The sequence below is a fragment of the Macaca thibetana genome, chromosome 11 (assembly GCF_024542745.1).
Source record: "Macaca thibetana thibetana isolate TM-01 chromosome 11, ASM2454274v1, whole genome shotgun sequence".
Taxonomy (NCBI): domain Eukaryota; kingdom Metazoa; phylum Chordata; class Mammalia; order Primates; family Cercopithecidae; genus Macaca; species Macaca thibetana.
The window spans coordinates 52,745,398-52,762,865 of record NC_065588.1 but is presented as its reverse complement, the minus strand read 5'-3'; the positions used below and the strand labels follow the sequence as shown (position 1 = coordinate 52,762,865).

General features: G+C 46.8%; 1 protein-coding gene across 2 annotated transcripts in view; it reads left to right on the top strand.

Annotated features, from left to right (window-relative positions):
* The window catches only part of TIMELESS (timeless circadian regulator), a 36,096-nt gene that overhangs the window by 797 nt on the left and 17,831 nt on the right, over positions 1 to 17,468 (top strand). The gene's annotated exons all lie outside the window — the stretch shown is intronic.

Sequence of the window (17,468 nt, the reverse complement as noted above, 5' to 3'; positions counted from 1 at the left end):
TCGCTGCAACCTCCGCCTCCCGAGTTCAAGCGATTCTCTTGCCTCGGATTCCTGAGTAGCTGGGATTACAGGCGCGCGCCACCATGGCCGGCTAATTTCTGTATTTTTTTTCTTTTTTAGTAGAGACGGGGGTTTCACCATATTGGTCAGAATGGTCTCAAACTCCTGACCTCGTGATCCGCCCGCCTCGGCTTCCCAAAGTGCTAGGATTACAGGCGTGAACCACAGCGCCTGGCCTGTTTTTTTTTTTGTTTGTTTTGTTTTTGTTTTTGTTTTGAGATGGAGTCTCGCTCTGTCGCCCAGGCTGGAGTGCAATGGCCTGATCTTGGCTCATTGCAACCTCTTGACTCCCAGGTTCAAGCGATTCTCCTGCCTCAGCCTCCCAAGTAGCTGGGATTACAGGTGCCTGCCACCACGCCCGGCTAATTTTTGTATTTTTAGTAGGGATGGGGTTTCACCATGTTGGCCAGGCTGGTCTTGAACTCCTGACCTCAAGTGATCCACCCGCCTCGGCCTCCCACAGTGCTGGGATTACAGGTGTGAGTCACCGCGCGTGGCCCCATTAGTACTTTGTACAGAGTAAAGGTAGATCATTTCATGTTAAATTTAAAACTCCTTTTTGGCCATCCACAGTTAACCTTAAATCCGCAGGTGGGTGTCTGTGGCCTCACACAGTCTGGCCTTGACCCTCTCAATCTCATTTTGTAAAGTTCTTATGCACCTGACTCCTGGCCACATGGAAAGATTGTGGCTGCCCTCTTTCATGTCTTAGAACTTACGTTCCTGCTGTTCCTTCTGCTTGGAAGTTCTTGACACTGCTCTGCCAAGTGAACTTCTCTTTGAAGACTGAACTTAATTGTCCCTCTGAAAATCAATTTATCCAGCCTCCTAGGCCAATACACACAATAAAAAGATCAATAAGAGATCAATAAAAGGTTACTGAGCTCCTAACATGTACCATGCACTGTGCTTAGCCCCAGGGTTACGGAGATGAGTAGGACGGAGAGTTCCCTTCCCTTCAGGACCTCAGGTCGTAAGGAAAACACACGTAATTGAGTCTTCTGCAGTTACAGTGAAAGGGTCATAAAGAAGTCCTTCCCTGCTTCCTTTCTCTCACTGCACTCCCACCATCTTACATCCTGATGCCTTCAGATCTTTAGCTCCAAACTCTTCTCCCTCATCTTCCAGACTTGTCTGTTTCAGTTCAGTTTAGTAAAGCATTTATTGAGCACCTACATTGTGCTGGGTAATAATTCCTGATGTGAAAGAGTTTACGTTTTAGTGCAGTTAACATAGGATAGTTAGAATCACCTGGGGAACATTCTCAAAACACTTGCCTAAGCCCCATCTGTGGAAATTCTGATCCTGTAACAAGGATCTGAAAATTCAAAAGTGAATAAGAATTCCTATCTCTACTAAAAAAAAAAAAATACAAAAATTAGCTGGGTGTGGTGGCATGTGTCTGTAATCCCAGCTACTTGGGAGGCTGAGGCAGGAGAATCAGTTGAACCTGGGAGGTGGAGGTTACAGTGAGCCAAGATCGCACAATTGCATTCCAGCCTGGGTGACAGAGTGAGACTCTGTCTCCAAAAAAAAAAAAAAAAAAAAAAAGAATTTCTGTCCTCAGGGAATCTAAGGCTAAGGGAAGGAGTTAGACTTTAACTATTGTATACAACATGAATTGTAAGTACCATGTTGGAAGTCTGAATATGGCACACAGTAAACAACAAGGAAAAGGAAAAGGAGGTCACTTCTATATGGAGAAGTCAGGAGGAAGTCCCTTTTGGGCATAGCCTTTTTTTTTTTTTTTTTTGGGACCGAGTTTTGCTCTTGTTGCCCAGGCCGGAGAGCAATGGTGCAGTCTCCCAGGTTCAAGTGATTCTCCTGGCTCAGCCTCCCAAGTAGCTGGAATTACAGGCACCTGCCACCACACCTGGCTAATTTTTGTATTTTTAGTAGAAACAGGGTTTCACCATGTTGGGCCAGGCTGGTCTTGAAGTCCGGACCTCAGGCGATCCACCTGCCTTGGCTACCTAAAATGCTGGGATTACAGGCGTGAGCCACTGCACCTGGCCTGGACAGTCTTCAGAGCTAAGTTGATACTTGGATGGGAAGCCATTCTGGATAGAGTAGTAGCTTGAGAGAGAAGCTTGAGAGGTAAACAGGAGAGAGATTCATGAAAGACTTTGTATTGTAGGCAATGGGGGTCACTGAAACTTTAGGTTTTTATAGTAATGCATGCTAATAGTAAATAATTCAAATAGTATCAAAGTGAAAGACAAATATTTCTCCTATCCTAGATCCCCCAGTTCTCAGAGACAATCACTATGAAGTTTCTTATGTATCCATTGAAGTGTTTTAAGCAGGATTGTTATATGCCTAAACTGGGTAACCATATTGAGGCTAGATAGAACAAGACTGGAGGCAGCTGGGTTCATGCCTGTGATCCCAGCACTTTGGGAGCCCAGGTGGGTGGATCGCTTGAGCCCAGGAGTTAAAGACCAGCCTGGGCAACATGGCAAAACCTTGTCCCTACAAAAAATACAAAAATTAGCAGGGTGTGATGACATACCCTAAAGTCCCAGCTATTTGGGAGACGGAGGTGGGAAAGTTGCTTGAGCCTGGGGGGTCGAGGCTACCGGGAGCTGTGATTGCATCACTGCGCTCCAGTCTGGGTGACAAAGCGAGACCCTCTGTCAAAAAAAGAAAAAAAGCCTGAAGGCAGAGAAAGAGGATAGGAAGAGGTTGAGTAACCTAAGCAAGAGCTACTCAGGAACTGAACTAAGGCAGTAGCAATTGGGATAAAAGGATAGACAGCGACTGATAGAAAAACTTAAGAAAGTTAAGTGAGATGGAGCTAAGGTTACTCCTAGGTTTCTTTTTTTTTTTTTTTTGGAGACGGCGTTTCGCTCTTTCGCTCTTGTTGCCCAAGCTAGAGTGCAATGGCGCGATCTCAGCTCACTGCAACCTCGGCCTCCCGGGTTCAAGCGAGTCTCCTGCCTCAGCCTCCTGAGTAGCTGGGATTACAGGCATGCACCACTACACCTGGCTAATTTTGTATTTTTAGTAGAGACAGGGTTTCTCCATGTTGGTCAGGCTAGTCTTGAACTCCTGACCTCAGGTGATCCGCCCTCCTCGGCCTCCCAAAGTGCTGGGATTACAGGCATGAGCCACCGTGCCCAGCCTTTTTTTTTTTTTTTGAGATGGAGTTTCTCTCTTGTTGCCCAGGCTGGAGTGCAATAGTGCGATCTCAGCTCACCACAACCTCTGTCTCCTGGGTTCAAGCGATTCTCCTGCCTCAGCCTCCCAAGTAGCTGGGATTACAGGCATGCGCCACCACACCCAGCTAATTTTGTATTTTTAGGAGAGATGGGGTTTCTCCATGTTGGTCAGGCTGGTCTCAAACTCCCAACCTCAGGTGATCCACCCACCTCAGCCTCTGAAAGTGCTGGGATTACAGGCGTGAGCCAGTGCGCCTGGCCCTAGGTTTCTTTTAATAAGGTGAAACTCTTAGCCTTCCTCACTGAGGGAGATAATATCAGTCCTTGAGAGAGCCAAAGTGGAGTCAGACTTGGGAAGATGAGTTCAGCTTTGGACATGTTGAGGTATCTTTGAGACATGAAGGTAGAGAATGCTATTCAGTTAGTTTAATATATGAGATTGTCAACTCAAGAGCTCAGAGGGGCCAGAAAAACAGATTTGCTGGGTCTGGCTTGGATGGTAGTTGAAGTGCGTGGGAGAGAGTGAGTTTGCCCAATCAGGCCTTGTACAGTGATAAGGGAAGAAGGCTAAAGATTCAGGCCTAAGGAAAATCAGCACTTAAGTAGGAGGAGGAACAGCCAATAAGAGGTCAAAGGGAAAAGTTTTATTTTATGTTGGATTTTTTTCCCCTTAAGATGAGCTAGGACAGGTGTGGGGGCATATGCCTGTAATCCCAGCACTTTGGGTGGCTGGGGTGGGAGGATAGCTTGAGCCTGGGGGGTTGAGACTGCAGTGAGCTGAGATCACACCACTGCACATCACTACACTTTTGAGACACTATCTCAAAAGAAAAAAAAGATGGAATACCCTTGAGCAACTCATAATATATGGGGATAGGGCTAGCATAAAGGGAAGGTTGGAAATAAGGAATAACCAATTAAGGGACAGGAAGTGATTAATGAGGATCACAGAGTGCTTAGATTAGAAGCAAAAAACTAAGGGTGGGTGTTTGAAATATGTATGTTTTTAGGCTCGGGTGGAGAGAGTTGAGAGAGTTCATGTCTGATAACCTCAATTGTTCCTAAGAGGAAGGGAGCACATAAACCAGGTGGGAGGCAAGGAAGCAGTGGAGTGAAGGGGCTTGAGGAAAATGATGAAAGTTAGGGATAGCGGTTCTTTGGGAAGAGACAATGAAGCTGACCAAGAATACCAAAATGAAACCGGGCGCAGTGGCTCATGCCTGTAATCCCAGCATTTTGGGAGACCGAGGCAGGCGGATCACAAGGTAAGGGGTTCCAGACCAGCCTGGCCAACATGGTGAAACCCTGTCTCTACTAAAAATCAAAAATTAGCCAGGCGTGGTGGCGGGCACCTGTAATCCCAGCTACTCGGGAGGCTGAGGCAGGAGAATTGCTTGAACCCGGGAGGCAGAGTTGCAGTGAACCGAGATCGTGCCACTGCACTCCAGCCTGGATGACAGAGCGAGACTCTGTCTCAAAAAAAAAAAAAAAAAAAAAAAAGAATACTGAAATGATTTGCTGCTGCTCAGGTTGCAGGCTATACATGTGTCTTGTATCACTATACAGGGTCATTTGGTTTTCTCCAGCACATCTGGGCCTAGATTTGAGTTGAAGTCTGGGAAGCAGATGGTTGCATTGATCTGAGGTTATGGTCTTCCGCAGGTGCGCTGCAAGGAAAAGAGTGCGCTGAAAGGAAAAGAGACGGAGGCCACACGGGAAAATGGTCAAACTGATGTGTATAGTGATACAGTAGTAGGATATGTGTGACCCTGGTTTGATCATTTTGTTTTCTATCTCAGAAATCTTCAGTGGCTCCCTGGCTTAGGTTCTAAATCTTTGAACTGATGGACAAAGATGAGGTTTTTCCCATAAAGCTGGGTCCAGCTGCTTTTCCATTGATTTCCTGATGGACCCATCTATTCATAATGGCTCCCTCTTTGGTTTTGTACTGGCAGTTCTCTGCTTAAATGCCCCTCCTATTCCCAGCTGCCTTAATCCTATGCAGCTTTCAAAGGCCCAGTTCTAATCATGCTTCCTCAGACAAAACCTCCTTGACCACTTTAACCTGAAAAGAGTATTTTTAGTTTTTTTCAGTATCACGTATTTAGAGCTTGTACTGCCTTATCTTTTACATTGTTTGTCTATATTATGTGGGTTTTATTTCTGCAACTAAATTTCTTAAATTTCTTTGGCACTGCCATTGCACCTGCACACTATTTTTTGCTAGGAAGGTTCTCCCTAAGCATGTAGTAACTGACTATAGAGTCTGACAGATGGAGAGGAAATTAATATTTGTGGGGTTCTTTCTGTTTGTTTTGTTTGTTTGTCTTTTGAGACAGGGTCTCACTCTGTTACCCAGGCTGGAGTGCAGTGGCACGATTTCAGCTTATTGCAACCTCGACCTCCTGGGTTCAAGTGATCCTCCTGCCTTAGCCTCCTGGGTAGCTGGGACTAAAGGTGTACATCAGCACGCCTGGCTAATTTTTGTATTTTATTTTTTGTAGAGACTGGGCTTCCCTATGTTACCCAGCTGGTCTCAAACTCCTGGACTCAAGTGATCCTCCCACCTCAGCCTCCCAAAGTGCTACAATTACAGGCGTGAGCCACCATGTCCAGCCAGAGGTTCTTACTTTGTGCTCAGCACTGGGTAGAGTGCTTAATATCACTGCTTCTCAAACTGTCTTGGTAAAGGACGAGGTAGATTTTTCCTTCAAGCTGTTGCAGATCAGTAGTGTTCTAAAAGCACTTCTGTAAAATAAAATTACTAGAAAAATAACATTTAAAAAGACATACAGAATACAGGCTTTTTATTATTATCATTATTAGATTCAACAAACATTGGCTGAGTGCAATGGCTCATGCCTGTAATCCCAGCACTTTGGGAGGCCGAGGTGGGTGGATCACTTGAGGCCAGGAGTTCGAGAGCAGCCTAGGCATCATGGTGAAACCCCATCTCAACTACAAAATACAAAAAAAGTAGCCTGGCATGGTGGCACAGGCCTGTAATCCCAGCTACTTGGGAGGCTCAGGCACTATAATAGTTTGAACCCGGGAGGTGGAGGTTTCAGTGAGCCAAGATTACGCCACTGCACTTCAGCCTGGGTGACAGAGGGAGATCCTGTCTCAAAACAAAACTGTAAACTGCCTGTCAAATTGCTCTAAGATGAGGTCAGGAGTTCAAGACCAGCCTGGTTAATATGGTGAAACCCCGTCTCTACTAAAAATACAAAAATTAGCCAGGCATGGTGGCACGCGCCTATAGTCCCAGCTATTCAGGAGGCTGAGGCAGAAGAGTTGCTTGAACCTGGGAGGCGGAGGTTGCAGTGAGCTGAGATCGTGCCATTGCACTCCAGCCTGGGCGACAGAGCAAGACTCTGACTCTGTCTCAGAAAAAAAAAAAAAAAAAAAAAAAAAAAAAGTTAATTTGAATTGCAAATACATTTAATATTTTATCTGTTGTTTTCTTTTGGTTCTTGCATTTTAATGCCTCCAAGTATTGATTTCAGATGAATATTGCTTCATCTGAACTGCTTAATACTTAGTAGGAAAAGTAACTAACATCCCTTTTAAATGTCCAGATCCACTGACTCTATGGTGTTTGACAAAATTCTCACCTGGTCTATGATGAAATGTGAAAATAAAGTCAATGTAATGAATTTTTTTCATGAAGTCATATTTATTAAATTTAAAGGACAGTATTTTATCCTGAGATTTTTGTCTATAGTTTTTTTTGGTGTTAAAATGGTAGAAACAGAATGTGTATAGTAATTGTGTGGAGTGTTTATAACAGCTGTTTGAGATATAATTCATATACTGTAAAATTCACCCTTTTAAAATGTACAGTTCAGGTTAGGTGTGGTGGCTCATACCTGTAATCTCAGCACTTTCGGAGGCCAAGGCTGGAGGATTGCTTGAGGCCAGCCAGGAGTTTGAGACCAGTGTGGGCAACATAGGGAGGTACCGGCTCTACACAAAATTAAAAACTTAGCCAGGTGTGGTATTGAACACCTGTGGTCCCAGCTACTTGGGAGGCTGAGGTGGGAGGATTGCTTGCGCCAAGGAATTGAGGCTATAGTGAGCCATGATTGATCTGTACTCCAGCCTGGGCTGGTCAACAGAGTGAGACCCTGTCTCAAAACAAAAACAAAAACAAGAAAACCCCTGTACAATTCTGTGATTTTTAGTATATTCAGAGAGTTATACAACCATTTCTGCCCACCTCAGCCTCCTAAAGTGCTGGGATTACAGGTGTGAGCCACTGTGCCCATATCAGCCTATTGCATTTGCCTATTCTGGACATTTCATATAAATACCATCATACAATATATGACCTTTTGTGTTTGACTTCTTCTTTTTTTTTTTTTTTGAGGTGGAGTTTTCTCTCTTGTTGCCCAGGCTGGAGTGCAGTGGCGCGATTTGGGCTCACTGCAACCTCTGCCTCCTGGGTTCAAGCGATTCTCCTGCCTCAGCCTCCCGAGTAGCTGGGATTACAGGCGCCCACCACCACGCCCAGCTAATTTTTTTGTATTTTTCGTAGAGACGGGGTTTCACCATGTTGGCCAGGCTGGTCTCAAACTCCTGGCCTCAGGGTGATCTACCTACCTTGGCCTCCCAAAGTGCTGGGATTACAGGTGTGAGCCACTGCACCTGGCTGTGTTTGGCTTCTTTAACTGAACATGTTTTCAGGTTTCATCTGCTTCGTGGTATGTATCAGTCAGTATTCCATTCCTCTTTTTTTTTTTTTTTTTTTTGACACAGAGTCTTGCTTTGTCATCTTGGCTGGAGTGCAGTGGTGCAATATCAGCCCATTGCAACCTCCACCTCCCAGGCTCAAGTGATTCTCCCACCTCAGCTTCTCTAATAGCTGGGACCACAAGCACACACCACCACACTTGGATAATTTATTTTTAAAATTTTTTGTAGAGATGAGGTCTCAGTATATTGCCCAAACTGGTCTTAAACTCCTGGGCTCAAGTGATCCTCCCGCCTTGGCCTCCTAAAGTACTGGGATTTCAGGCATGAGCCACTGAGCCCAGCTGTGCCCTTTTTAAATATAGACTTTCAAATTTGAGTTAGCATAGTTAGGAGGCAGGAGGATCACTTGAGGTCAGGAGTTCCAGAGCAGCCTGGGCAACATGGTGAAACCCTGTCTCTACCAAAAATACCAAAAAATTAGCTGGGCACGCCAGGCACGGTGGCTCACGCCTGTAATCCCTGCATTTTGTGAGGCAGAGACGGGTGGATCACCTGAGGTCGGGAGTTTGAGATCAGTCTGACCAACATGGAGAAACCTCGTCTCTACTAAAAATACAAAATTAACGGGGTGTGATGGTGCATGCCTATAATCCCAGCTACTTGGGAGGCTGAGGCAGGAGAATTGCTTGAACCTGGGAGGTGGAGGTTACGGTGAGCCAAGATCACGCCATTGCACTCCAGCCTGGGCAACAAGAGTGAAACTCCGTCTCAAAAAAAAAAATAGCTGGGCATGGTGGCATATGCCTGTGGTCCCAGCTACTCGGGAGGCTGAGGTGGGAGGATGACTTGAGCCGGGGAGGTGGAGCCCTCAGTGAGTGGAGATCGTGCCACTGCACTCCAGCCTGGATGACAGAATGAGACTCCTATCTCAATAAATAAAATAACTCATTTATAAAAACATTATATTGGGATGTTTATTCTCTCTGATCCTGTTTTTCTTGATTTGTAATATGGAGATGATTGTACCTATCACTGAGGACTTGTATGTTCAAAGTATTTAAAGCTATGAAGGCCTGCTGGGCACTGTGGCTCATGTAGCCTGGAATGCCAGCACTTTGGGAGGCCTAGGCAGGCAGATCTCTTGAGCTCATGAGTTGATCAGCCTGGGCCACATGGCCAAACCCAGTCTCTACAAAAAATTAAAAAATTAGCTGGGGCCAGGTGCAGTGGCTCATACCTGTAATCCCAGCACTTTGGGAGGCCGAGGCAGGTAGATCACTTGTGGTCAGGAGTTCGAGACCAGACTGCCCAACATGGTGAAACCCCATCTTTACTAAAAATACAAAAATTACCCAGGCACGGCCGGGCGCGGTGGCTCAAGCCTGTAATCCCAGCACTTTGGGAGGCCGAGGCGGGTGGATCACAAGGTCAGGAGATCGAGACCACAGTGAAACCCCGTCTCTACTAAAAATACAAAAAATTAGCCGGGCGCGGTGGCGGGCGCCTGTAGTCCCAGCTACTCAGGAGGCTGAGGCAGGAGAATGGCGGGAACCCGGGAGGCGGAGCTTGCAGTGAGCCGAGATCGCGCCACTGCACTCCAGCCTGGGCAACAGCGTGAGACTCCGTCTCAAAAAAAAAAAAAAAAAAAAAAAAAAAAAAAAAAAAAAAAAAAAAAAAAATTACCCAGGCACAGTGGTGGGCGCCTGTAGTCCCAGCTACTTGGGATGCTGAGGCAGGAGAATCGCTTGAACCTGGGAGGGAGCTGGAGGTTCCAGTGAGTCAAGATCGTGCCACTGCACCCCAGGCTGGGTGACAGAGTGAAACTCCATCTCAGAAAAAAAAAAAAAAAAGTTTATCAAGCCCAGTATTAACACTTTGGGAGTGAGAGAGCAGACTGACCTCTGCAAAATGAGATCAGCATAGTTTGGTGTAGTTTGGGTCTTTTTATGTGTTTTTTTGGCTGCCTAATCTCTAGCCAGTGTCTGCCTTTTTGACTGATGGGTGTGTTGCTTAGTGCTTGCCTGCTGCCTCCATCCCATAATTTTAAGTACGTGCATGATATTCAGTCCATATGCGTGAGTTTTGATGAGATGATTATCATACGGGGTATGATAAGGACAGGTTTTTCTCTTTGATGCATATGCCTTGCCCCGAAGAACTGCCCCTTGCTGGTTTGGTCTAGATCCTGCCGGCCAGGGGTTCTTGCTTGCTTCTCTTACTTTTTATTTTGGCCTGCTTAACTTCTGCCTCTTATCTTGCTTCTTGCTCACCTACCCCTTCACCTTGCTTCAGCTCTCATGTTCTTACTAATTCTGCCCTTTATCCAACTTTGAATTCCCTTTACTATTATCCTGCCTCATTTTCCCTATTGTGCCGCTTCAGTTACAGTGAGCCATGATTGTACCACTGCACTCCTGGGTGCCAGCCTGGGTGCCAGAGTGAGACCCTGTCTCAAAAAAAAAAGCTATAAAATCATTTTGTAAACTCGAGTGCACTAGGAAAAGATATTACTATTTTTGGTTTTGTACAAATGATTTCCTTTCTTTCGTGAATTATTTTCTTGGGTTCTGTTTTCTGAAATGAGTTTACTGTTTCAAAGGGTATGACCCAGGATAATCTGTTGAGTCAAAATTCAGCAAAGATTTATTGCATGCTTGGCCGGGTGAGGGGGCTCACGCCTGTAATCCCAGCATTTTGGGAAGCCAAGGTGGGCGGATCACCTGAGGTCAGGAGTTCAAGACCTGGCCAATATGGTGAAACCCCATCTCTACTAAAAATACAAAATTAGCCAGGTGTGGTGGCGTGTGGCTGTAATTCCAGCCATTCAGGAGGCTGAGGCAAAAGAATCACTTAAACCTGGGAGGCGGAGGTTGCAGTGAGCCGAGATCGCGCCACTACACTCCAGCCTGGGCAACAGAGCTGGACTCCGTCTCAAAAAAAAAAAAATTGCACGCTCGCTATATGCCAAGCTCTATTCTAGGCACTGGAGAATGCAGCAATGAGCAAAACAAAATGAAGCCCTGCAGCTGGAGCTTTCCTTTTGTTGGACTGGTTTACGGTTTTTATTATACAAATCAATGATTTCTAAATGCTAGAAGAACACTAGTATATGATAACATTTCCATCCATCTGAAGTGAAATGAGAAAATAAGGATAATGTATTCTTACTGAATTCTGACCACTGTTCGGTGTTCTAAATTCCTTCCTGAGGAGCCTGGAGACAGCCATGTCCGCAGCCCATCCATCTTGCTAAACAGATCACTTGGACCCAGTATGTTATGGCTTGCTCTCATAACTTGATTCTGGCATAGCACCAGTGACACAGTGGTTAGCAGACTTCCTTAACTAACTTACATTGATGTTAAATATTCCTTTCTACCGACTCAACTCTTTATTTTTATTTATTTTTTGAGATGGAGTCTTGCTCTATGGCCCAGGCTAGAGTGCGGTGGTGCTATCTCAGCCTACTGCAACCTCTCCCTCCCAGGTTCAAGCAATTCTGCCTCAGCCTCTCAAGTAGCTGCGACTACAGGCGCATACCACCATGCCCAGCTAATTTTTGTATTTTTAGTAGAGACAGGGTTTCACCATGTTGGTCCGGCTGGTCTTGAACTCCTGACGTAAGGTGATCTACCCACCTCGGCCTCCCAAAGTGCTGGGATTACAGGCGTGAGCCACCACGCCCGGCCTTGAGCCACCACGCCCGGCCTTGAGCTTGATCTTGAAGGTCAGATAGGCTTAGAACTTTTGTAAAGGAGGGTAGACCTCCCACATGGAGGAATAATAAACTGAGTGCGTGTTTGGAGACCATTGGGTGTGCTCTGTGTCTGGAAACATGTATGTTTGTGTTCCTGGGTAGGGCGACCAACAGCTAGAGGGGGCAACCAAGCCAAGTACAAGGCTGATTTTTTTTTTTTTTTTTTTTGAGGCAGGGTCTCACTGTTTTGTCCAGGCTGCAGCGCAATGGCACGATCATGGCTTACTGCAGCCTTAACCTCCCAGACTCAAGTGATCCTCCTGAGTAGCTGGGACCACAGACATGCGCCACCACACCTGGCTAATTACAAAAACATATTTTTGGTAGTGGCCGGACACTGTGGTTCACGCCTGTAATCCCAGCACTTTGGGAGGCCGAGGTGGGTGGATCACTTGAGGTCAGGAGTTCGAGACTCACCTGGCCAACGTGGCAAAACCTGGTCTCTACTAAAAATACAAAAATTAGCCAGGCCTGGTGGCTCATGCCTGTAGTCCCAGCTACTCAGGAGGCTGAGGCAGGAGAATCGTTTGAGCCCAGGAGGTGGAGGTTGCAGTGAGCCGAGATTGCGCCACTGCACTACAACCTGTGACAGAGTGAGACTCTGTTTTTTAAAAAAAATGTTTTGTAGAGATGGGGGTCTCACTTTTTTGCCCAGTCTGGTCTTAAACTCCTGGGCTCAAGTGATCCTCCTGCCTTGGCCTCCCAAAGTGCTGGGGTTACAGGTTATGAGCTGCCATGCCCAGGCTGATTTTTTTTTTTTTTTTTTTTGAGACAGAATCTCACTCTGTCGCCTAGGCCGAAGTGTGGTGGCTCAATCTTGGCTCACCGCAACCCCTGCCTCCGGGCTCAAGCAATCCTCCTGCCTCAGCCTCAGCCTCAGAGTAGCAGGGACTATAGGCACACACCACCACATCCAGCAAATTTTCTTTTCTTTTTTTTTTTTGGTAGAGACGGGGTTTCTTTTTTTTCTTTTTTGTATTTTTAGTAGAGACGGGGTTTTGACATGTTGTCCAGGCTGGTCTCCAGCTCCTAGACTCAAGCAATCAACCCGCCTCAGCCTCCCAAAGTGCTGGGATTACAGGCATGAGACATCATGCCCGGCCGAGTTTTAAAATAGTTGTTTTCACCAGGGAGAGCTGGAATTCCTGTTGAAAACTCTTATTCCAGTTCCAGTGAATGTGGGCCCAAGGCTGCAGGCTTGCCTTGTGAGCCCTGATCTGAGAGCTTACAATAGATTGTCTAACCCATTTTTCCTCTGCTTTGCGTGTTGCTCCACAGCCTGGTTTTGTCAAAACTGCAGAAGGATTAGAACTGGAAGTCCTGAGTCTCTTCCGTTACCTCTTCTTTTCTGGTATCTGCCAGGACCCCTTCTTCTTTCCTATCTCCTTTCTCCTCCTCCTTTTTTTTTTTTTTTTTTTTTTTTTTTGAGACGAAATCTTGCTGTGTCACCCAGGCTATAGGGCAGTGGTGCCATCTCAGTTCACTGCAACCTCTACCTCCCCGGTTCAAGCAATTCACGTGCCTCAGCCTCCCGGATAGCAGGGATTACAGGCGCCTGCCACCATGCCCCGCTAATTTTTGTATTTTCAGTAGAGATGGGGTTTCACCATATTGGCCAGGCTGGTCTCGAACTCCTGACCTCAGATGATCCACCTGCCTTGGCCTCCCAAAGTGCTGGGATGACAGGGGTGAGCCACTGCACCCAGCCTCTCCTCCCTTTTATTTTGGTAGCCAGCAGGGATGGCTGTTACAGCCTCTTATTTTTGTCTTTCAGGTAAAGTGGTATGTTGAAGATAGAGGCTTGGGTCCTCTGTTGTGGCCATTTTTACAAATACTGAATTTTAGATTGGTCTGCTCTGGAGGAACCAAGATAAAGGGGGAGGGTAGCAGGCAGGACTGTGTGAGGTTATCTGTCTGGGAGCCTTCCCAGATATGGCTTTGTCTCTGCTATTAGAAGACTTTATCATTTTGTACCTTTTAGTGCCAAAGTATGATTTTGTGCCTCCTTTTGAAGAGTATGTGCTGACGCAGCATGTTTATAGCTCTGTTGTCTATTTTTGTCAGCTTCCTTGGAGAGAGGACACAGGGAAGCCCTTCAACGTGTGTGTGTGTGTGTGTGTGTGTGTTTGTGTGTGTGTGTATGGGCATGCTTAGGTGCACATACACACAGTAGTCTTTCTAAAAAAGCTGGATGTATCTTTGCAGAGAGTCAGGGATTTTATACACTGAACCTACCTCACTGGAGCCCAGGTTTCAGGGTCTGCAGGTGCCTGAGAAAGGATGACAAAAGGAAGTCTCCTTTCAGTTCTTCTGCTCACTCAGTGAGTGTTTTACTGGCTCAATTTATGGCTGGGCTGAGCAGTTAGAAATTGGATAACACTGGGTAGGGGTGGAGGGATAGCTAGCAACCTGAAGAAGTAGACCAGTTGTATAAATGCAGGGAGAGAGCATCAGGCATTAAAGTTTCGTCCTTTGGAAGCTGCTACCTATCTTCTGTGAAGGAATGGGGTGGAGTTGGGTTAGAGGTAGGTATGTGAGCCAGGAAAGATCTTTTTAGAGGATGCTACCAAGGACAGAGCAGTGTGGCTGAAGGTGTCAAAGGAAAGATTGATGGTTATTCCTGATTTTGTGGAGTAATAGGGTAAAAAATGTAATGTGGGCTGGGTGTGGTGGTTCACGCCTGTAATCTCGGCACTTTGGGAGGCCAAGGCAGGTGGATCACGAGGTCAGGAGATCGAGACCATCCTGCCCAACGTGGTGAAACCCCATCTCTACTATAAATACAAAAATTAGCCGGGCATGGTGGCGGGCGCCTGTAGTCCCAGCTACTTGGGAGGCTGAGGCAGAAGAATCACTTGAACCCAGGAGGCAGAGGTTGCAGTGAGCCAAGATCACGCCACTGCACTCCAGACTGGCAATAAAGTGAGACTCTGTCTCAAAAAAAAAAAAAAAAAAAAAGAGATCGAGACCATCCTCAACATGGTGAAACCCCGTGTCTACTAAAAATACAAAAATTAGGGCTGGGCATGGTGGCTCACGCCTGTAATCCCAGCACTTTGGGAGGCCGAGGTGGGCGGATCACGAGGTCAGGAGATCGAGACCATCCTGGCTAACACGGTGAAACCCCGTCTCTACTAAAAATACAAAAAATTAGCCGGGCATGGTGGCGGGCGCCTATAGTCCCAGCTGCTTGGGAGGCTGAGGCAGGAGAATGGTGTGAACCCAGGAGGCGGAGCTTGCAGTGAGCCAAAATTGAGCCATTGCACTCCAGCCTGGGAGACAGCAAGACTCTGTCTCCAAAAAAAAAAAAAAAATACAAAAATTAGCTGGGCGTGCCTGTAGCCCCAGCTACTCAGGAGGCTGATGAGGATAATCTCTTTTTTTTTTTTTTTTTTTTTTTTTTTTTTTTGAGACGGAGTCTCGCTCTGTCCCCGGGCTGGAGTGCAGTGGCCGGATCTCAGCTCACTGCAAGCTCCGCCTCCCGGGTTTACGCCATTCTCCTGCCTCAGCCTCCCGAGTAGCTGGGACTACAGGCGCCCGCCACCTTGCCCGGCTAGCTTTTCGTATTTTTTAGTAGAGACGGGGTTTCACCGTGTTAGCCAGGATGGTCTCGATCTCCTGACCTAGTGATCCGCCCGTCTCGGCCTCCCAAAGTGCTGGGATTACAGGCTTGAGCCACCACGCCCGGCCGAGGATAATCTCTTGAACCCAAGAGGCGGAGTTTGCAGTGAGCCAAGATTGTGCCACTCTACAGAGCAAGACTGTGTCTCAAAAGAAAAAAGCAATGTGTTTGTGTATGTGTATCTGTTATTATAGTGTCAAGTTCTGAAATGTGCAGGATTGTAGATCTGTGCCTACTTGATTATCTGATGAGAGTTTAGGGGTCTTTCTTTTCTTTTCTTCTTTTTTTTTTTCCAAGGTCTCACAGTCACCCAGGCTGAAGTACAGTGTGATCACAGCTCACTGCAACCTCAACCTCCTGGGCTCGAGCAGTTGTCCCACCTCAGCCTCTCAATTAGCTAGGACCACAGGGATGTGCCACCATGGCGGCCAATTTTTTATTTTTTGTAGAGATGGGGTCTTAAGCTGTTACCCAGGCTGCTCGCAAACTCCTGGGTTCAAGTGAGTCTCCCGCCTTGGTCTCCCAAAGTTTTGGGATTAGAGGTGTGAACCACTGCACCTGGCCTGGTGTCTGCTTCTTAATTTGGTCCCTGTTCCAAGGCTTGGCCAGGCACAGCGGCTTGTAATCCCAACACTTTGGCAGGTCAAGGCAGAAGAATTGCCTAAACGCAGGGATTTGAGGTTGCAGTGAGCTATCATTTCACCACTGCACCCCAGCCTCAGTAAGAGTGAAATCCTGTTTCTTAAAAGAAAAGTGGGGACATGCTTCACAAAAGGTAGATGAGAGTGGGTGAGGTGGCTCATGCCTGTAATCTCAACACTTGGAGAGGCCAAGATGAGAGGATTGCGTAAGGCTAGGAATTTGAGACCAGCCGGGGCAACATAGTGAGACCCTATCTCTACAATTTTTTTTTTTTTTTTTTTTTTTTTTTTTTGGAGGAGGCTTGCTCTGTCACCCAGGCTGGAGTGCAGTGGCACAATCTTGGCTCACTGCAGCCTCCACTTCCCAGGTTCCAGCGATTCTCCTGCCTCAGCCTCCCAAGTAGCTGGGATTACAGATGCCCACCACCATGCCCAGCTAATTTTTTTTTTTTTTTTAACGGAGTCTCCCTCTGTAGTCCAGGCTGGAGCGCAGTAGCACGATCTCGGCTCACTGCAAGCTCCACCTCCTGAGTTCACGCCATTCTCCTGCCTCAGCTTCCCGAATAGCTGGGACTATAGGCATCTGCCACCGACACCCGGCTAAATTTTTGTATTTTCAGTAGAGACAGGGTTTCACTGTGATTAGCCAGGATGGTCTCGATTTCCTGACCTCGTGATCCGCCTGCCTTGGCCTCCCAAAGTGCTGGGATTACAGGTGTGAGCCACCGGGCCCAGCCAACGCCCAGCTAATTTTTGTATTTTTAGTAGAAGATGGGGTTTCACCATGTTGGCCAAGCTGGTCTCGCACTCCTGACCTCAGGTGATCTGCCTGCCTTGGCCTTCCAAAGTGCTGAGATTACAGGCATGAGCCACCACACCTGGCCTACAAAAATGTTTTAAAAGGCCAGGCGTGGTGGCACGTGCCCAGTCATAGCTACTCAGGAGGCTGAGGCAGGAGGACTGCTTGAGCCCAGAAATTTGAGGTTACAATGAGCTATGATCATGCCACTGTACTCCAGCCTGGGCAACAGAGTGAAACCCTGTGTCTTTTTTTTTTAACGGAGATGATTCTTTGTGAGAGAGTCATCTCCCTTTGTGAGAGAGGGAATGTACCAGTTTCTATTTACTCCCTTTCCTCACCTGTTCTGTTAGATGCTGATTTCTACTGAGATTACCAAGGTTTAAGAGTAACTTTGGAGAGGAGAGTGAAGGACTTTTCTCTATACATTCTCAGTGTCTCAGAAGCCTCAGGGCTCCTGGGATGTATTAGATCCCTGGTGGAATCACTGTATGGCCAGAGCTCGGTTTTTTAATTCCTGTGGTGCATCAGAGCTGTGTCTGCATGGAAGAGCCACAGAAAGTGGAGGGTGACAAGGTTTGAGCAATTTATTTTTTCCAGAGACTCTGTAGACCAGGCTGGAATGTAGTGGTGCAATCATACCTCATTGCAACCTCGAACACCTAGGCTCAAGTAATTCTCTCGCCCCAGCCTCCTGAGTAGGAGGACTACAGGTGTGTGCCACAACACTTGG